At 44.1% G+C, this 22,687-nt stretch overlaps 1 protein-coding gene across 1 annotated transcript in view; it reads right to left on the bottom strand.

Annotated features, from left to right (window-relative positions):
* The window catches only part of C2H1orf21 (chromosome 2 C1orf21 homolog), a 202,122-nt gene extending 180,467 nt beyond the window's left edge, over window positions 1-21,655 (bottom strand). The window contains exon 1 of the mRNA XM_066261327.1: window positions 21,344-21,655. The gene's annotated coding sequence lies outside the window, so the exon portion shown is untranslated. The remainder of the gene's footprint in view (window positions 1-21,343) is intronic.
* Window positions 21,656-22,687: the final 1,032 nt, after the last annotated feature.

Here is a 22,687-nt window from a genome sequence, read left to right as displayed (position 1 = left end):
GGTGACTCTAATGTGCACTGGAGTTTGAGAACTTGCGCGGACTGGTATCTGGTCATGAATCATAAGGAAGAGGCTCTACATGATTTTTCAAGGTCACACCACTGATTAGTGTCAAAGCTAACAGTAGGGATCCTTGCCTTCCGTGTTCCTGGATATTGTTCTCTAAACCCATAAGGAATACCACTCATGCCCATTTCAGAGCCAGTATCCCACAACTCCATGGTCATGTTCACTGCTGTATCTCCAATGCTAAGAACAGTGCCATGTCTGGGTGATGGGGAGGGGGTAGGAAGAACCATAGGAATGTATATCTTATTTTGAAAATAACGTTCCAAAAAGTCAGAAGTGCCAAATCACACACATAGCCAATCCAACAACCAGCGCATGGTTTGATAAGTACTAACCTTCAATGAACGTACCTAACAAAACAAATCATCTCCAATGTTGAAAAGTAAAATGGTGGAGGCAAAGGTAAGTACCTGAGCTTTCCTGCCACACAGATAAGAAGAAAACATTATACAAATGATCTAACGGTGACCAGAAGAATCCAGAGACTAGTAATGGGACACATCGGTTTTAGGCCCTAAATCAGAAAACTTACTAATGGTTTTCTCAGATTTTAACAAAGGAACAAACACTGACAAAAGGCAAGTCAATCTAGGATGCTAAATAAAGCTGTATGTAGAAGCGTAAAAATAAACCATGGGATTAGAACACTGACTGCCAGATCCATGGTTTGATTAGGCTTTCTGGTTTTGCCTTTCTAAGATCAGTTTTCCATCTGAAGAGCTCCTCTGGTTAGTTCAGGTGTACATGGTCAAGCCGTAGTGCTCACAGACACAGTCGTTCCCATAGTATGACCAGTGCTCAACCAAGGGTCTGCCGAGTAATGTCTGCCCTCCCTTCCAGAAGCAGCCCGAGAATGGTTCTCCCAGGGTCTAATACCAAGTTAACTCAACACCCATTTACTGAGCAACTATTAACTTCTGGGTCCCACGTGAGGCTGCAGGGAAATGGGAAAGGATACAATTAGAATCTGGAGTTCTGAAGTCACACATTCTATTGGGAAAAATCTCTCAGCGTGTACAAATATACAAGGTTATCATTAATATTCATACAAGCAGGTACACAATGGCTGATGAACCTACCTGGGAGGAAGGAGGAAGCAACTGCGAGGTGTACACCTGGGGACTTTTTCCCAGGGAAATAGGCAAGGGTGAGGCGGAGTGACCTTCCCTTATCCCTCCTCTCTGACTTCGAGACTTCTCCTACCTCCCTCTCCTTGTGACTTCTCTGGCAAAGGGTAGGTGGTGAAAAAGCGCCTTGAAGAGGCCACCACCCCCACGCACACACGTACGCACATCCCAAGTCCAACACACGTGGCCATATTTGGGCAGAGATACTTTTCACAAGGCTCTGGGAGTACGGGCAAAGATGACACACCCTCCCACTCCACTTCCTACATCCCTCTGCAAGATCCTCTGTGGTTTTCTCTATAAACCAGTGATCAGTAAGATGGCCAGCCAGGTCCACAGACTCAGGGCCTCGGGTTACTGGGCGTGTATTCAGGAATACATTCCTCAAGGACCTCAGGTCTCTACCTCCGAGCTCTGTGGCTGGTCAAAACACGAAAGAAACATTCTACAGGTTTCCAACACTCTCACTGACTGAAAGAGTGTATCAACTCTGGCATCACTAAGATGCCCCCATAGGACGTCTGTCCTGACCCAAAGTGGCTTACTCACTCCATTACTTCTGTCCTCATTAATACCGGGAGATGGCATTCAAATAAACTCAACAACTGACTGCAAATCTACTGTATCATTTTTACCAGGAGGTGAGAATGAACTTCACCTCTGGCACCTGATGACAAATATTAGCGTTTTGGTTATACAGTTTCACGCACATCCATCACAACACTCATGAAGCTCTGGTCACACCTTCGCTTAAAGAATTTAAGAAACGGCCCTGACCGGATGGCTCAGTGGTAGAGCGTTGGCCTGGAGTGCAGGAGTCCTGGGTTAGATTCCCGGCCAGGGCATACAGGAGAAGTACCCATCTGCTTCTCCACCCCTCCCCTTCTCCTTCCTCTCTGTCTCTCTCTTCCCATCCCGCAGCCAAGGCTCCATTGGAGCAAAGTTGGCCCGGGCGCTGAGGAGGGCTCTGTGGCCTCTGCCTCAGGCGCTAGAATGGCTCTGGTTGCAACAGAGTGACGCCCCAGATGGGCAGAGCATCGCCCCCTGGTGGGCATGCTGGGTGGATCCCGGTCGGGCGCATGCGGGAGTCTGTCTGACTGCCTCCCCGTTTCCAACTTCAGAAAGAAAAAAAAAAAGAATTTAAGAAACTACTCTGGGAGACAAGGCACGGTCGCCCCAGTAACACAAGTCCAGCAAAGAGATAGAAGGGAGACAAGCAGAGATGATATTTCTTCTGTTTGCTCTCAGGGTTTTAGAACAATTGCAGCCTGAGAGTTAATCCTTCTAGAAGTGTAAAATGCAATGTCTTACATGGTTCCCCGACGGCCGTCATTAACAGAGTTATTTCAGAAAGGCTCAGGAAGAAATCTGGATTTTCCCAAGCACGGTTAGACTGTCATTACTCAGTGTCCCTTCCCAAGGAGGAATTTCTCCCCATGTAAGAGAGACAGTGGAACCTGTGCAAAGCAACGATATATGTATCTATCTTACAACTGAGTTTTGTCAGTGAGAATGCTTATTCCTCTCATCTGGCAACAGGGAATCTCAGGGCTAGATTTGCAGACTGCCTTTAACAGAAGAAGGCAGAGCCTTGAATAGAATGTATCTCTGGACTTTCACACTCTTCTGGTTTCATCTGTGTGATCCCTATGCTACTTTTGTTCTATTTCTATAAGAAACAAATAACTACCTAAGCATCATCTGTCCGGTAGAAGACTTCCCCTAAGTGTCCAACACCAATAAGAACATTTCTGAGCATGGAAACACATTTACATCACCCCGAGTCTATAACTTTTTTCTTTTTTTTTTCTTTATTCATTTTTAGAGAGGAGAGAGAGAGGGAGAGAGAGAGACAGAGAAGGGGGGAGGAGCTGGAAGCATCAACTCCCATATGTGCCTTGACCAGGCAAGCCCGGGTTTCGAACGGGCGACCTCAGCATTTCCAGGTCGAAGCGTTATCCACTGCGCCACCACAGGTCAGGCCCGAGTCTATAACTTATCCCTCCCAGAAAACCCATGGTTGGCCTGCTGACAGTCACAATGGGTGACATTTTCTGGTCTTATCAGGGGGTGGTCATGCTCTCTTCATTTGAGAGGTATCTAAACCTGGCTTCATAGTTTTGCAAGAAAATTCTTGTTTTATCTGATAGGAATACTGAAAAAAAATGGGGATTTGGAAAGTAAAACAACTGAACTAAAAACAGAGAAATAAAACAAGCATCCGACGCTGTCACCTTTGCCATAGAAATCCATCCCATTAAACAGCCATCTGTCCCTCCACAATACAGAAAGGCCTCTTACTCAGTCAGTCTCTTTGAAATTTTATTTGAAGATGAACAGTCATAAAAAAAAAGAGTTTCTAAATATGCAATTACCTCTGCGTAATTCTAGGTGTCTCAACTACATGATTATCACCAGGAGAGCATCAAATATGTTTTGAATCATACAGAATCTGGAGCTCTCTCATAACAAACTCAGGATGAGGCGTTTAAAAAGAACTTCATGTAACCAGTAACTTTTAGTTATGATGACTTTAGGAAAAAGATAGCATTGAACCCTCTACACCATCATCTGAAAGTAGCATTTAAAAGCTGCTCTGGAGCTGCAATCCATTGCAAAGGAAAAAATGGGTAAATATTCGTCATTATGTTTGCAATTGTGAATAAGGGAGTGCTGACTCCTAGGCCGTTTGTGGAAGAGCCCTCTAGAGCCAAAGAGAAGCCAGCAGGCTTCCCAAGCCCGATCAAGGCCAAAACTTGAAAACCAGATGGGACTTCACTGATTCCTGCATTTCATCATAAACTTGCCCATAAGGAACATGTCTTCATGTTTAAGCCTCTATTTATATTTCAACAACAACAATAACTACAAACCATTGGCAATAAAATACAGAGAACAAAGAGGGCATTTCCCCCAAATGGAAAATATTTCATTTATATCATCTCTGTAGAATTTTAGAGTAGCTTGAGAGAAATAAGTCTAGTTGACACGGAGATTTAGGGGGGAATTATTTTTGGCAGATTAACCTTTCACTACATCAGATCAAATCAACCCAAAGTACATATTAGAAGAAAATCAGAAAACTGACAAGTTCTCGGTCAACACTGTCATTTCCCATTAGCCACCTTCATCCACATAAAATTCATTATAATTCAATTCAGTTGACCGAAATATGCCTGTTAGGAAATGAACTGGCTTTTGTTTTTGTTCCGTTTTGCACACCAAATCACAGGTTGGATCTAGTCCTTGTGCTATTATGAACTCAAAATCATACAACATGTTCAAAAGACATGAAGAACATATGAAATCTGTGCTACCCACCGGAAAAACACCCTTGATCTCAGCATAACCCGTCATCCCAAGACAAATTCTATCTTCCTAAAGCATCTTCACCTATCCAGACACAGATATAGTTATCAGGACGTTGTTTCCAAAACCATATTTTCTAGATAAACAAATTATTCATAGATCTTTTATCTCATACAGTTCTTTTTGCTTTTGCTGACCAGAACAATAAAATTCTTAAATCAAAAGAACGTTGCAGCATTTTCATTAGCTATTCTCTTAAAATTTAAGCACATTTTATTTCTAGTTCATTGAAAAAAAGACCATATCCCTTTTGTCCCCACACTTTCTTCTCCATAGTCTATCACTTTTATTTCTCACAAGTTTGCTAACTTTTACTACTTTATCCCTATTCTGCTCTTTGTCTTTCCCTGCCATTATGTAAGTTTATATAAATGTTTTGCTTCTCTTCTGTTGGTAGCTACTCTGCAATGCTGCTTGAGGAACAGCATAAATAAGAACAAATCCAACTGAGAGCATAGCTCAGAACAGTAAGACATTACTCAGTAACCCACAGAGAAGGGAAATGAAACTGACTACCCGGAGCCCGTGTGTCATCATTACATTGAATTTGATTCTGCATGGATGTGTCCAGGTTGCAGTGAACCAGGCAAGGTGCCAGGTGGACAGTAAGCTACAAAGATGGGGCAGGCCATGTGGACCACAGTGCCCACGCTGCAAGCAGTTAGTAACGGGTGGTCTGTAAAGAACTAACTCGTGACTGAGGGAGGTAAGTTAGTTGGCAAAAATCACTTTCGTCTAATTCTTTCTATTTTAATTCACCAAGACCCATTATGAGTCCCTTTATTCCTCCTGCAAGTCACTTCCCGCTGTCTCCCCATCTCCCATCTCCACCCACAGTCCATACCCACATCCATCTCATTACTACCTCATTTCATGTTCTTCTTCTTCCCCACTACTAATGGGAGGTGATTTCCTTCTACGAACGCTGAAGAGCAGAACCAAATCCAACACGAGAGCCTCTTTGCTGAGAAATACAAATAGAACAGATCCCTGGTCCCTCAGTTGTCCCTCACCCGGACCAAGAAGAAGCTACAGAAAATTATTGAGCCAACTGATGGCCTCGAGTCGTCCCAACACTGCAAAATATGCCAAAAAAAAATTTCCTTGAAAATTGAGTAAGAACATATACACATTGGAATACTATGTGGCTGTGAAAAAGAAGGAAATCTTATCTTTTGCGATGGCATGGATGGACCTGGAGACTATTATGCTAAGTGAAATAAGCCAGGCAGAGAAAGACAAACATCATATGATCTCGCTTATATGTAGAATCTAAGGAACAAAATGAATCGAGGAACGAAATAGAGGCAGAGGCGGGGTCACAGGGACCAGAGAGATAGCTGTCAGAGGGAAGGGGGATGAGGGGATGGGATCAGAGAAGGTGAAGGGATTAGTGAAATTATATATACATAACACAGAGATACAGAGCGCAGGATGGAAGGTCCCAGAGGTAAGGGGAGCGGGAATTGGGGGAGGGGGCAAAGGGGTTATAGATAGGGACATGGGGGAGGAGAAGGAGGGTGTTGTATTCAGTGGGATGCTTGAATCCATGTTAACACAGTAAGTTAAAACTAATTTAAAAAGAAAGAAAGAAGAGATGGACAAGGGAAGAGAGAGAATGGCCGCTGCTGCCGTTGCTGCCGCTGCCGCTCAGTGCCGGAGCTCGGTGCGCGGCGGAGAGGATCCCGGCGGGAGCTCGACTCTTGGCGCCACCGCCTCATGCACTGTGTAGGTTTTGAGAGTATTTTAGAAGGGCTTTATGGACCACGGCTACGAAGAGACCTCAGTTTATTTGAAGAGGCCTGATCTGCAGTGGCGCAGTGGATAAAGCATCTACCTGGAACACCGAGGTTGCCGGTTTGAACCCTGGGCTTGCCTGGTCAAGGCACATATGAGAGTTGATGCTTCCTGCTCCTCTTCCTTCTCTCTCTCTCTCTCTCTCTATCTCTCTCTCTCTCTCTTTCTCTCTCTCTCTCTCTATCTCTCTCTCTCTATCTCTCTCTCTCCCCCTCTCTAAAATGAATAAATAATAAAATCTGAAAAAAAATAGAAAGAAAGAAAGAAAGTTGAGTAAGAATGAAAACAAACAAAAACAAAAAGGGTGCTGAATAGAAAACGGAAATGTTGGAAACTACCCATATTTCACCTTCTCAGCTGAAATAACTGTTGGTAGTCTAACGGAGAAAGAATGCGGACATCCAAACCCATGAGGCCACTGTGAGAATAGCCAAGTGTTTAAAGCACAGACTTTGTTCTAGCATTTTCTGATGGAGCATTGTCAGAATTAAATAAAAGCACCCTAATTTGCCATTTTGGGCATGCATGAGACTTCATCAGATTGGGAACGCAAGAGAAAAGGCAGTGAAACCCGACCAGGCTCACAACAGCTTTTTCAAAGGTCAGACTATCCCCAAAGGATGGCAAAGCCTTCAGGGGACATGCCTTCACATTCTATCTGTTCAGTGGCTCTGTGACTATTCCTGTTTCGAAGGGCTTATCAGAGATTCCTCATTTCTTACAAATACCTAGCAGACAAAAATTCTTTCTTGATGACAAACATTTTAACTGCTCAATTTTGCAAAGCTCCAACAACTAGCAAATGACCCTAATAATAACCTTCTGTGAATCTGGATTCAAAACAATCGCTGATAAATGAAAATTAGTCAAGGCAGTAAAAAGTCCAGGAGAGCAGTGTTTTCTCACTGGTAGAACGGGTCCCACTGTCGAGACACAGACGTCTCGGTGCAGATGAGGTCTGCCAACAAGCACAGGGAGGACCCTCCCTGGCCGAGACCCTCCCCAGCCGGGGCTGCTGCTTCCGCAGGAATTCACTCACCTTCTCTGTTCATGAGCTGTCCCTCCAATTCATGAAAAGTATTGTTTTCAGTTCAGGCTTTCTGTTTGACTTGCAAATACTACCACCACCAACAAAAATAAACCCTTCAGCACTGCGATGTTACAATATCAACACACAGTTTCCAGTTTTAATAGAGCAATTTTAATGTATTACCAAGTGCACTGAGTCATGTACCTACTCAGCAAGAAAATACAAAATCACTACAATGCCTATTTAGGATACTTTTCTCATTCTTATCTACCCAATCTCTGAATTACTGTCATTGAGTTATTAATTCTCTAACCGCTGCTACTTGTGTTGATGGTTCTCAGGTAACAAAGTTAGAGTCAGGTGAGTAAAAAGTGGAACTGGGCACTCAGACTCCCAGTGGTCCCACTCACGGTTTCAAAACCCCAAGAGTGGAAGGTCTGGTTCCTTTCCTCACCTGACACCCATGAGCATCTCTGCACTGGAATTCATACACCGAAGCAGTGGCAAAACCCAGACCCTGGGTCCTTGTCATGCCTTCATCATGACCTTATCTTGACCATCAGTGCAACAAAGATATATGGTTTTTTATTTTAGACTTCTTTACACTTGATAAAAAACACAGTCACGTCAAATATAATGTTCATTTGGCATCGTGATAGACATAAATGGTTTGCTGACTACCTGAGTACATTTTCCTGCCCAGGCCCTCCTTTTCCTGCCAACTCCACCCCTAAGAAGGCATCATGCTTCAAAGGCAAGCAGGTAAGAGATTAATTAGAGCTATCAAAATAACCCAGGACCTGACCAGGCAGTGGCATAAGAGATAGAGCATCAGACTGGGATGCAGCTGAAACCCTGAGGTCGCCAGCTTGAGCGCAGGTTCATCTGATCTGAGCAAGGCTCATCAGCTTGAGTGCGGGGTCGCTGGCTTGAGTGCGGGGTCACTCAGTCTGCTGTAGCCCCCGGTCAAGGCACATATAAGAAAGCAATCAATGAACAACTAAGGTGCCGCAACGAAGAATTGATGCTTCTCATCTCTCTTCCTATCTGTCCTTATCTGTCCCTCTCTCTCTCTCTCTCTATCTCTCCCTGTCTTTGTCACTCACACACACACACAAAATAACCCAGGATGATGGATTTTTTTATTTTTTTTTTACTTTGGAGGGAAAACAGTGTTTGTGGATTTCTGAACTACTGTGCAAGCACTGGTTTAAAAGATGCACACACTGTATTAAGTGGATGTGACCCACGGGGAAAGTTTTATTTAGCTTAGAAAGAAAATCTTGCCTGAGAGATTTTCTGAGCTGACCATATTAAATGTACCAAATGTAGAGTATGTTCACTGAATTATGGGAAATACCAATTAGGTACCTTTTGAATATTTTCCCCACTCATTTTAGACATGTGAAATGCTGTAAGCAGTTACTTCCACATCAAAAGACTCAGCTCCGTAGAGAAACGGGGCTCAGGGACAGTGTGCAAAGGAGGACAAGCCCACTTAATCTCACGAACACACCCAAATGTAGGCCTGGGTTTCTACAAATTTCCCTCATTCTTTCATACATATGCAGCTGGCCCATTAGAGCACAATGTAACAGCCAGAGACTCAAGTCCTTCCTGAATGGTCCTTTAAAAGAGCAATCAGGAACTACAGTCTGAATGTGCTCCCATAAATTACAAGGTTGTCTTCAAGCTGTGTGGGAAGACAAGCAATGCTAACTGGAGCCGAATTTGTCCACATTTCCACACTCTATGTATCTTAAATAAGCTGCCCCATGTTATAATCCAAAGTGTATTTTCCAAAGAGCAACTCCTGATCATAAATGAATGTTTCTTTTTCTTCTCTTCCAAGTGCATTACTCCCCACCCTCATTCTAAACTCAAGTTTGTAACTGACAACGTCTAAGATCCCAGGAGCCCCTAAAAACTTATGATTACAGGATCTAACCAAATACTAGGAAAGCCAACACGAACTTAACTGCATTCATTTCTGGATATACTCATTTCACTTCCTTGCCAATCACAGGAGTTTAATTCTATTCGGTTCCTTTCTAATGTGATTAGTCTTAGATATCATGATTTTTATTTTGAAGTGAAAAAAATCAGAATGCTCGCAAGAAATTCTTCACACCAAGCATTGTAAAAATCTCATTTGAGAATGTACAAAAGGAAAGTGTTTTTCTTGACATGAGAACCTAAAGCAAACCTGCCAGAGACTCAAATATAATGAAATGAGAAGGAAGATACAAAGATGGCTTCAGTATATCATTATAAAAACTACCCTTCTGGGGCTTGGACAGACACCATCCATCCACAGATCACAAGACGAGCTGGGCTTCACCATCGTCACCTTTACACTGACCTTCTCATGTTGGTTAGGAAAAACACTGTTTTGCCCCAAACATGCCCCTGAAATTGCAGGTGTAGCAAGCCGCAGGGAAAGAGGCTCTCTCTCCCCGGGAGCTCCACTCAACTCCAGAGCCAAAGGCGCACTCATTGAAAGGAATGTGCTCTCAACAGAGATTCCAAAGAGCTCTACACCGTTTCCATACAACTTTGGGAAGTCACAATTCCTGAGTAAGCTGGGTTCCCTAGCAACCAAAAGCTCATCCGAATGTTCCTTCCCACCCTGTCTCCTTCTTCTATCTCTGCTCTCTCCTGCACAGTAGGGTAATAGGGATGGGGGGACTTTGATCATAAATGTGATGCTACTTTAAAGCATAATAATGTTTAGCCCCTTTAAAGCATAATAATAGTTAGTAGTGATATAATAGTTAATTAGGGTCTGATATAAATGCACCAATGAACGACGCAGATACAAGATAAAGTAAGTTTCCTTTGCTGACATCACGATTTGGGATATAGGTAATCCTTGAGGAACCAAGAATAAACTAATATATATATATATTTTAATTTTTGACCAGTTGGAGAAATAGACACATAGAATCTTAATGCCAGAAGGGAAAAGGGGCTGCGGAGATTTGTCACAGGCCCAGCCAAGAGAGGTTTTGGGGTTCAGGCTAATCTTGAGGATGAAAAATTAGAAAAGGCTTCAAATCTGAAACCAACAGAATCTCTGGCAGTTCTCTCACTGTCCAGTCAATCAAATTCTTTAAGCCCACACCAAATCTAGGATAGGCCAAATCACTCAGAGGGTGGGTACTAAACTGCCTAACACTATTAAAGAGACACAAACACTGGTTTGTTTGTTTTTTAATACTGATGTTAAAATTTCACACAGATGTTACAAAGAACTGCCACAGTAGATCCAAAGATTTCCTTCTCTAAAATTTTAAGTGTAGAAATACTAACTTTTCTGAGATGGTCCTCCATGGAACAAAGGGATAGATTAGCACCTGAAGTTCTTAAGCGACACTCTGGAGTAGAAGTTGCGAACAGGGCATTTGGGGCCAGAAGAACCTTCATGGAAATCCCATCCTATAGTTCCTGAGTTGACCTTTGGACATCAAGTAGTTCCCGTGTGGCTTAACCTTTCTGAGTATCAGTGTCTTCACCAGTACCATAGAAACCATATCTAATTCTCCACAGGATTATTATTTAAATTAAATGAATTTAATTTAATTTAGAGCATATGCTTGATAAATGTTTACTCTTTATGATGTTGTCCCATCAAAAATCTCTCTGAATATTGTTTAAAATTGGTCATGATGCCATTTTGTATACTGCTTTTAAAAAATTACTTAAGTGGCAAGGAACCCATGACCCTACCTGTAGTTGTACATGGTGATGTGTGTACTCATGGGTGTAACACCACAAAATAACGTATTTCTTGTTGCCTGACGAGTCACCAAAAGCAGAGCTCTGTTTTCATTCATTGATATAACCAATTAAAAAGTCAATGTCTCTAAATGAGAAACAAAAAGAGCCAGATATCTCCCATCTAATAGAAACTTTCCTCAAGCATAAATATTATTACTTGAGTTTTGTTAGCCTGTTCCTGAGTCTGGATTTTTGCTGTTGTTGTTGGTTTCTCTTTTGTTACAAAATAATCACATTACCCATGTGCAATGTAACATATAAAAGCAGAACAACCATCTACTTGCAGCCTACCCTACAGCACATTACAAGCTCCTTTGAAGTCCCACATGTGGCCCTTCCTAATCACACCCTATCCTTCAGCCCCGGAAGTAATCACAAACCTCCTGCATTTTATGTTAATAGGTTCCCTTGATTTTCTTTATAGTTTCCCCATATATGAATCAATCCTAAACAATGTGTTGCTTTAGTTTAGCATTTTTTAAATTTCCCATAATTGTAATCATGCTGTATTATTCTTTTTTTGCCTCTCCACTCAATGTTATGCATGTGAGGTTCACCCCTGCTGATATGCCCAGTTGTGGGGCACTTTCATTACTGTTTATTATAAATGATCCATGATTTCTTTACTCAATATACTGTTGAGAGACATATAGGTTGTTTCTGGTGTTTTGCTATTATGAACAGCATTGTTATGAGCATTCTTGCACATGTTAAGAGTTTCTCTTTTTTCTTTTCTTTTAAATTTTTATTTTATTTATTCATTTTAGAGAGGGAGAGAGAAAGACAGAGAGAGAGAGAGAGAGAGAGAGAGAGAGAGAGAGAGAGAAAGAGGAGAGAGAGACGGGGGGAGGAGCTGGAAGCATCAACTCCCATATGTGCCTTGACCAGGCAAGCCCAGGTTTCGAACCGGCGACCTCAGCATTTCCAGGTCGACGCTTTATCCACTGCGCCACCACAGGTCAGGCGTTAAGAGTTTCTCTAAGGCAATGCTTCCCATCCTTTGTCACAACACAACTTATATAGCAAATGATGACATTAGAAGGGCAAACTGATGTTATTAGACAAAACGGTTCCCACTTCAGGTTTGCAATCAGCTCTGCTACCTTGTTTTGCTAGCCTAAAGTCTAAGGCAGGGGTCGGGAACCTTTTTGGCTGAGAGAGCCATGAACGCCACATATTTTAAAATGTAATTCCGTGAGAGTCATACAACGACCCGTGTACTTTACGCATTATCCAATAAAAATTTGGTGTTGTCCTGGAGGACAGCTGTGATTGGCTCCAGCCACCCGGAACCATGAACATGAGCTGTAGGAAATGAATGGATTGTAATACATGAGAATGTTTTATATTTTTAATGTTATTATTTTTTTAATTAAAGATTTGTCTGCGAGCCAGATGCAGCCATCAAAAGAGCCACATCTGGCTTGCGAGTCATAGGTTCCCGACCCCTGGTCTAAGGAATCAGGGACCGTTTTTACAAGGGATTCCAAACTTCTTTCCCAAATCATTAGACTAATTTTTTACTGTAACCACCATCGTGTGCATATTTTCTGCTCTGTACTTTTGCCCAAAGCTTGATGCTAACAGCTATCACCAACTTGGTAGGTATTAAATGGTATCTCACAACAGTTTTAATGTTGTGTATTATATTCCCTCTACGATTAAAATAGTAGGGCCCTGAAACATAAAAGGACAGACCAAAAGAACAGCATAGAAAATTTAGAAAAATAGTTAATGAATTACTTATGGACATTAAGTATTTGAGAGGGCATATCTCAAATCAGTGGGGGAAAGATGGACTTTCTAATACATGGTCTTTGATATGCAAATAGCCATGTGGAAAAGAGAGAAAATTGGACTCATTGCCCTTACCACACATGGAAATGAATTCCAAATGGGTCACAGACTTAAATGGTTTTTTTTGTTGTTGTTTCTTTGTTTGTTTTAATTTTTTAATTTATTTATTCATTTTTAGAGAGGAGAGAGAGAGGTCAAGAGAGAGACAGAGAGAGAGAGAGAGAGAAGGGGGGAGGAGCTGGAAGCATCAACTCCCATATGTGCCTTGACCAGGCAAGCCCAGGGTTTCAAACCGGTGACCTCAGCATTTCCAGGTCGACGCTTTATCCACTGCGCCACCACAGGTCAGGCCTTAAATGTTAATAATGACTGAGGAACTAAATTTGCAGTTTTAAAATGTGGATCAAGTATTTACAGATGACATTTTATTGACTGAAATAAACTAAATGAAATTCTATCAATACAGATGAGTATTTGGTGACCATATTTTGCTATTTATAATAGCAAAGCACTGGAAATGCAAAAATATGAACATAAATATTCACATAGCTGGTCATGGTGGCGCTGCTTATTCGACTGTCCATTTAGTTAAGGAAAAATAATGTTTCAGTTCAGCCTTTATTTTTGATTTGCAAATAAATCCCCACAAACAAAAACAAATCATTCCCCCTATCCTGTAAGAGAAAGACTGGAAACAGCCAAATAGCCAAATGAATACAGTGTGGTGTGTTTATATAATAGTCTCTGCAGTTGTATAAACATAATGAAAACTTTTTAAAAAATGGCTCCAGAGTGATCTCTGAAATATACTGGTAAGGGCAAAAAGTAAGGTACAGAACTATAGTATGCTGCATTTTGTTCTCAGAGGGAAGAAATAAAGATACGTGTTCTTACATTAAATAGAAACAATATATATGTATATATCCATATACACATGCCATGCATACAAATGTATACATAAAATCATACCGATAAACATATATTTCTGTATATATCCATATCTCAGTAGCCAGATGTACATACATATATATTTTCCTAATTCTGTCCATTTGAACAGACCTAGAAACAATAATGAGCCCAGGAACAATGAGAACCCCTAACACTCAGACCATGGTCTCTAAATACCATTAACCATTAAAAAGATCTGGGGCAGGAAAAGTCCTACATAAGGCTGAAATAGCTTTTATGCCAGAAATTACAGATGACATTAAACACCACTAGAGTCATGCCAAAAAGATTCAGAAGCCACTTTAAAGAAGAGTCTCCCACGGGCTAAAGAACATCTGAGCTTCAAAATAACTGCAAAGGACTGAAACACATAAATTATGTTAAAATCCGTGAACCCAAAAATGATACTTAAAACAAAAACTAACAAAAAAGTCCCTCGCTGATCTTCTTTGGAAGATACTGGAAAATCAACTCACTGTTCTGAACATTACTTAATACAGAGGGAATAACACTGAGTTTTAATATTCCCATATAAACTATACCCCAAGAAAATCAAATGTAGTTGATTTCTTCTTCATATAAAATCCCAGCTGAAAAATGAAGAAGGGAGAAGAGAATATAATTTTACAATCCTTATGGAAAAAAATATAGCTAAGCATCTTACCAGTGGTGGCACTTACCAGTGGATAGAGCACTGATGTGGGACACTGAGGTCCCAGGTTTGACACTCCAAGGTCTCCGGCTTGAGTGCAGGCTTACCAGCTTGAGCACAGGGTTGCTGGTTTGAGCATGGGATCATCAACATGATCGCACAGATGCTGGTTTATGCCCGAAGGTCAATTGGCTTGAAGTCTAAGGTCGCTGGCTTGAGGCCAAGGTCGCTGGCTTGGCTGGAGTCCTCCCTCCTCCCCACCCCTTGCAAGGCATTAGATGAAAGCAATAGATGAACAATTAAAGCAACACAACTAAGAGTTGATGCTTCTCACCTCTCTCCCTTCCTCTCTCTCTCACTTTATATATATCATATATATATAAAGGGACTGGGGACTGACAACACCTAAATCCACTGATCAGTCTTTTTTTTTTTTTTTTTTTTTTTTACAGGGACAGAGAGAGAGTCAGAGAGAGGGATAGACAGACAGGAACGGAGAGAGATGAGAAGCATCAATCATCAGTTTTTCATTGCGAGAACTTAGTTGTTCATTGATTGCTCTCTCATATGTGCCTTGACCATGGGCCTTCAGCAGACCGAGTAACCCCTTGCTCGAGCTAGCGACCTTGGGTCCAAGCTGGTGAGCTTTGCTCAAACCAGATGAGGCTGCGCTCAAGCTGGCGACCTCAGGGTCTCAAACCTGGGTTCTCCACATCCCAGTCCGACGCTCTATCCACTGCGCCACCGCCTGGTCAGGCTCCACTGATCAGTCTTAACCTCACAAAAGAAGCAGGGAGGAAAGCTGAAGGCAGGGTGCGGGTGGGTGTTGGGGAGGCCATCAAAGGTAAGAAGATTTCTTTTGGGAGCTGTAGTATCTAGACTGTTGTGGATTATTTTCAGCAAATAGTAAACAAATCAAAAAAGTTCCTGGATTCGCACCTCCTTCCTCAAACTAGCAATAGTTTCTGCCTGAGATATATCATGAAATATGGCTTGCTTATCCCTTTAGAATCTTTTTAATTGTAAGAACTGTTAAAACATTATCTTAGGAAAATAACCTTGGGCAGAACTTTCACGTAGAACTGCATGGAGGTTGCCTCTTGGCGTGTATTAACTATCTATGTCTTTGAAAACTTCTCTGCAAGCCACAACCCCCCAGCCTGGCAGCCTATCACACCACCTCCTTACTTGACACTTGGTCTTTTAATCTTCTGGTAAAAGAAATTGTAGTGTTCATACAGGGACACTACTGAGCTGTAAGCAACCATGGTAGATTTTGTTGTCACATCCAGATACATGGAGATGCTTTTAGAAAGGGTTGTGATACGCACGGCTTCTCTTGAGTTCTTAGGTGTGTCTCACTTAGAGCACTAGCTTCGGTGATGATGGGTATGAAAAACAGCCCATGTTCCGGCTGAGTGTGGAGACTTCCCATCTCCTGCCTCAGGCAGGGAAAACCATAAATCACCAAGGGATGTTTGACAATGAACTGAAACTTCAATATCTGTCACGTTCAAATGAAACATATACTCATCAAAGAAAGGGAATTCTTCCTTAAAAACCATCCCTTCTCCTCTGCTTTACAGTTCCTCTTCCAAAACCCTAGAGCAGTCAGGCTATTGCATAACTAGCATTGGATCTATTTTTGAAGTGCAGTTTTATAAAAAGACCAACCCAAGTTCGTATATAATGAGTCAGTAGGATATGCTTTGCCAGTAGTAATCCTTAATTTAATACTTATTCTCCCACTGACCCTACTGATAGGGCCAACATAGACCATAAATTTATAGGTAAAACCAACAATGATAAGTATAACACTATTTGGCATAAATATGTCCCGTGAGCTAGTAAGATTTCCAATGAGTGCATTAAAACCACAACAAATGAGAAAAACATTGGTTCAGATTACAGCCATATTTATTATTTAACCAGCATTTATTTAACCAAAGGAGAAAAAAAAAAAGGTAATGAAGATGAAATTAAATAAACCATTAATTCTGTGATGATTAGTAAGTAGATTTCCATGGGCAATAAAGCCTTTCAATGATGCTATTATGAAAATCTAGAAAATGTTTTTCAAGATCTGTTGTCCAAATCTTTCAAAATAACAATAATCATTGAGCTATTCCTTTATCTATTATCTGACACAGGCTATAATAGCTATGTGAAGTGAAGAAGCAAAGTCCTTCAGCTATTATTAAATGGCTTAAGACCCTTAAAAAGTATATATATAGCCTGACCTGTGGTGGTGCAGTGGATAAAGCATCGACCTGGAAATGCTGAGGTCGCCGGTCCGAAACCCTGGGCTTGCCTGGTCAAGGCACATATGGGAGTTGATGCTTCCAGCTCCTCCCCCCTTCTCTCTACCTCTCTCTCTCCTCTCTAAAAATGAAAAAAAAAAAAAAAAAAAAAAAGTGTATATATATATATATATATATATATATGAAGCAAAAGTGAAAACAGAAGCAGAAAGATCCCTAAATTTGGGAGTGCTCTAATTTCATTTTCTCTGTAAGGTACAAAGCATGTGGACCTCAACTCATGAATGCCATAAACACACCTGCTGAGACGGCATGAGCATGTGAAACAGGCAGAGGCAGGTACGCTGGAAGATCTAAAGACTGGTTGGAAAGAAGTGGGTGGGAGGAATAAAAAGGGCGTGGGGTAAAGTGGGACAGGGTAGAGGGGCCCAGAGGGCAGAAGTCCCCACTTGACAGGGGGTGGGAGGAGTCAGGGAGAACATGGGCATGGAGAAGATCATTCCAACACATAAAGTCCAAGTCTTGCAGGCAAAAGCTAGGTGAGGGGGTCAGAAGCAAGATCTGTGGGACAGAAAGAACACCATGGAAAAGCATCAGGAAATAGGAAGGTGAAAGGGACATGTAGCTGGAGGAGGTAAGAGGTAAAAGAAGAGAGAAGAGAGTGGGGGGCAGACCCAAGGATGCTGGCAGCCCAAGTACGCTCACTACAGGAGACAAGTCTCAAATGCCTTTGTTTTTAAGTTATTTTAGAGGGAGCAGCAGTGAATACTGAATACCGCCTCCCTTTGGGAGAATCACATAAACCAAAAGGTGGGGCTACATGAGCTTCCCCAGGACCGTCCTCTACTCCCTGCTCCAGGCACATTCTGGGAGAGACCCCCGCAGGGAAAACCCCCTTGCTAGGCTTCAGCACACAGTAGGACTGGCCACGTGAAAGCACTTTGAAAACCATAAAGCACACTTACTAAGCATTGTCATTCACTGAATCCCCAGACACAAAAGATAAAGACCAGAGTGACAATCATGAGTGAAGAAATATTTGTCAAAGATAGATATTATATCTCTTCCAAGACAAGATGGCCTAACCAGAAATTCCAGTAATCAGAGAGGACCTTGCCTGAGTGAGATGTTTATTCTTCTGTCACTAGTTTTCAACATTTAAAAATCCTACCTGAGGCATATACTAATGGAGCTCTTAATAAACTACTACACTGGTTTACTAAAATAGAAGCCTACATCAAATGCATTTCCAAGGAGATTTTTTGGATACCTTCTAGATCTTAACTCAGTTAATTCCATTCAATTCAATCACTCATTGAATGACTTCCAAGTGCAAGGTAGTGTGCTGGCTGCTGAGGGGGGTTGCACAGATGAGTCTTCTCAGTGCCCATTTCAGGTTGGGGAAGCTGCATCTCCTTTTGTGAGTGTGGAGAGAAAGCAATCTTTACATTATATGACTGGCCCACAACCTAATAAGTGCATTTACCAGGAACACGTTTAATTAAAAAAAAAAAAAGTCAAGAAACTTCTTAATACCTGGTGACAGCAGCCACTGTTGTGTGTTCGTTTCTGTGTTCATCCTAGCTGAGTTTACGTCCAATCACTCTTGTCATAATTGCATAACCATAGCATGTCAAGTTGCTTCTTGTTGCAACTGTAACTTGTAAAATTAAACTTCAGAACTGAGACAGTCAAGCTAAATAATTGCCTACTTTAAAACTATGTGTATATATAATTTACATGCCACTTCAGATAAGCTCTTGAATTATGATCTCTAAAAGTCACAACTGTCACCAGTTGTAAAATACAGCCCCAGTGTTGCAATCCTCCCTGCACGCCGGCCCTATCCCGTCTTCTCAGTTTTCTAAGCGGTTGTTTTATACTGATCTACTGCAATCTGCTTTTCATGTTTTAACGAGAACCTAATTAACCACAACATATACTTTTCCCATACTTCTAAAATTCCAAAGAAGTACCATAAAATGGCCCCAAATGCCCTTGTTCGTGCCTCACATAGCTCCAGTTGTACTGATAAGTTCAAGTGAAGCTGGTGATCCTAATCACACTCAGGACCCTCTGTGAATGAGTCACCTGCCCCCTTCTGCCCATAATGAGAGGTACCATAGCTCCCACTGCCAGCCCGAGGTATCCCATTCTCTGACAGACAATACTCAGTAGACAGGGACCCCTAAGAGCTTGGAGCAGGCCATTCAGGATATAACATTCAAAACTTGCCTAGTCAAAAATCCAACATAGCACTGAGTAGCCTGGAAATGGTACTCTGAATGAGATAAGTCACCTTTTTCCTTTGGTAGGGTTTATCTATCAGTCACAGAAAATACTACCAATTAATGAACAAGCTCTTGATTTATGCCTGGGGATTCTTCAAGAAGCTCAAACTACCTCAGACAGTAGACTATTAACTCCCAGGAAGCCATGCTTCATAATCAAGTGAGATGGAGTGGGGGTGACAGGATGGAGGGGTGCAGAGAACCAGGGGTTGAAGGATAAATTACTAGCCAAGAAAACATGATTATCTCTCAACCGGTGGAACCGAGTCAGTGCCAAAGTGGGAAGCTAGAACCTCGGGGTCCTTCTAGAAAAAAACTTTTAACAATGGATATAAGACCTCCCTACCAACCAAGGCCGTTTTTCTTTGTTATCTGCCTGAGTGGAGATTAGGTTGACAAGAGAAGCACCCGACTCTTCCTCGGGCATCCGCTCAGCCAAGTGCTGAGTTTGCTGTCTTGGTTGTTTTTCCTAGTAGCCTTCCAGAGCCCTCTCTGAACCCAGTGTGCACAGCAGGAAGTGTGATGGAAGGTTCGTTTCAATGTCCCATTTATGACTGGTGAGTGCTAGTCCCAGCATTGGTTGAACGCAGATAAATACACTCATCTGGCCTGTCCTTGCCACTACTTCTTATGTAGCAAAACAAAAACAGGTGATCCAATCTAAGTTCATTTCCGTGTCTGATCAGTTGCATTTCCCAAACAGCCAACACAGAACATGTTCTCATGATCCTACCACCCAGCTCTGGAAGTGTGGAAAAGGGGAGAAAACTCCCAGATTGAGCATCTTAGACTTAAACACCCTTCAGAAACATCACGTTCTCCCCGCAAGAGGGCTAATGTAGTCGAGGCCCATGTTACCCACGATTTGTTTTCTACCCTGGTACACCCCAAGTCTATCAAACTGGAAGGTTATTAGACGAGCCAGGAGTAGAGAAGTGTAATGAACAAGTCACTTCCCCAAATAGTCCATACTGTTTCTTAAAAAATAAATAAATAAAGGTACTACATTAAATTTGTGGTGTGTCAGCCCCCCCCCCCCAACATCTGAGTCAGAGCCTGCATGTATTTACTGAGGTTCCAGGTGACCAGGGTGTATCACTTTCAGAGTTGCTCCAATAGCTGAACTTATGGCTGTCTTCCAACCACACACAACATAATCGCTATCTATTTTAAAAACAATTTTCCTAACCCACATGCGATGGAAGATACCTCCTACATAGGTCTTCAACTTCCTACTGGAAACAAAACATTTCTGTCTCACACCGCGCTTGTCATCTGTCAGGACTAATGCGTGTTTCTGTGTCTATATATTTACCTTTGACCATGCAACTCTCGGAGCAAAGAAAGCCACGCCAAATTTTACCACCGAGCCAATTAGGAGCTTTGGAAGAGGAATGAACAGGAGAACCCTTAAGCCCAGAGACTTCTTTACACAGACAGTAAATAATAATAATAATAATAATAAAATCCCTCAGCAGAGGGAGCGGGCAGGGTGGATGGCAGAGGAAGGGCATTAAGCAGCCGACCAAAGGCAGCCTCGGTGGCTGCACTTCTCAAGCTGCCTGCAGAGAGGAGTGAAATCTCCTTGTTCAATAACCAAGCACTCTATGCCAGCCTCGCATGGGCACGAATAATAAACACACCGAGGTGGGCAAACAGATGCACTGAGACCAGCCACCCCCCTCAAAAGGTCAAAACTTCAGAAACCCCAGGGATCACCGCACCCTCAGACACATCCATCAGTCGCAGCGGGAGAAGGGACTTGGAGACTCAGCAAAAGATTCTCATTTTTTTTTTTCTTTCAAGCTCTGGCTTGCAAAGTACAGCGGCTACATGCACAGCTAGAGAGGTGCAGGAAGGCTGAGGGCGGCGGGGGCGCGGGTGGGGAGGGAGGGGTGTCTAACACCAGCCACCCAGGCCTCAATGTGACGAAAGCCGTCAGCAGCCCTAACCGCATCCCGGCCCCTCCGCCCCAGCGGGCAGACGCCCCCGGCAGCGCCGCCCAGCCCGACTTCCGTCCCTGGCAGCCCACCGGCCCCGCACGAGCAGCAGCCCCGGCCCGGGCCGCGCGCCGGTAGCGCCACAACCGCGGCTCCCATCCCTTCCGCGCGGCAGACACCCCGCAGGCCTCCCTCCCAGCCCACCCGGGCGTGCCGGGGAGCCGAGCCGGCGAGCAGCGCCACCAAGTCCCCCGCCCCGGGCTGGCGATGGCTCCCGCTTACCTTGGGCGCCCGCGGGGGGGCTGAAGGTGGCAAGCCTCCCGCCCCCCGCTCCTGGGCTCCGCGCCTCGTTTCTTCCTCCCTCCTCCTCCTCCTCCTCCTTCCCACCGTGCGGCCGGGGCTCCCCCTCCGCCCCGCGGCTGGGAAGACACGCCGAAAGCCCCAAAGCCCGGCCCGCGTGCGTGCCGGCGGGAGGCGGCGGCGCGCGGCCAGCTCGCCAGGAACTGAGCGCGGCGCGCGGCTCCCAACTCAAGTGTTAAAGAAGCGGCGGCCGCGGCGGCCGCGGCAAGGAACGTCCCCCCGGGAGTGGGCAGGGAGCGAGCGAGGGAGGGGACGGAGAGGGAGGGAGGGGACCTCCGCGCCCAGTCACTCACTCGAGGGGCGGGGGCAGCCAGACACTCCCCCACAGCCCGGCCCTCCCCGCGCTGGACTCCCGCGTGTCTCGCTCCCCTCCCCCGGGGAGTGGCCTGCGGAGGCCGCGAGGGCGCCGCGCACCGGAGGAGGGGACCTGGCGAGGGGGAGATCGGGGCTGCGACGGGCTGCAGGGAGGGAAAGAGGGCGAGGACGGGCGTGTGAGTGTTTGTTTGTGTTTGTGTGCGCGCGCGCCGCGGGGCCAGCGGGAGGGGACAGCGCGGCGGGAAAGCTGCGTCCTGGGCCTGTCACCCGGCGGTGGCGGGGAAGCTGCGGGGAGGCCCCGTGGCCGGGAAGGCCCAGCTCTGCGGGAGACCCAGGCCAGCCAGTGTGCCCAGACGGAGGGAAAGCCGGGCATCCTCGGAACGCTGCACAGCCCTGCGGGCCCTGCCCTGCCACCAAGCCGCCTCCACCCTGCCTTGGAGCCTTGGCGCCTGAGAAATGAATGAAGCTCGGCTCTAAGGGCACTGGATGGGAAGAGACTGGCGCATCCTGGGGCAGAGACAGCCCTCCTCGCCTACCCCCGCCAACCCCGGCCTCTTGGGACTAAAGGGTGGCGGCTGCGCCTGTGGGGCACGTCTGGAATGGTTGGAGGGCCCAGATCTCTGGCCATCACTTTATCTGTGCCCTTTTTTTGTGGATCCTCAAGAGGTCAACCAATTTCCCACCCTTTGGGAAAAGGTATTTTTCTCTTCTTCCCGGTCTTTTTGGGTGTTTCGCGTATACACTTAATTGATCTTTCCGCGTTGACAGCTATTGGATGCCTTTGTGCGGCTTCCCCTCACTTAGCTGCTCCTGCATCGCCTTAGACACGCGAGGAATGTCAGACCTCCAGGGTGAGAACATCCAAGACAGCAATAGGGCACAAGAGCCTCCTGGAGTCCCGCGGATTGCACACAAACCCAATCATATCTCACTTTTGGCCAAGATGAAGTT

The sequence above is a fragment of the Saccopteryx bilineata genome, chromosome 2 (assembly GCF_036850765.1).
Source record: "Saccopteryx bilineata isolate mSacBil1 chromosome 2, mSacBil1_pri_phased_curated, whole genome shotgun sequence".
Lineage (NCBI taxonomy): Eukaryota > Metazoa > Chordata > Mammalia > Chiroptera > Emballonuridae > Saccopteryx > Saccopteryx bilineata.
This window is presented reverse-complemented; position numbering and strand designations above follow the sequence as displayed.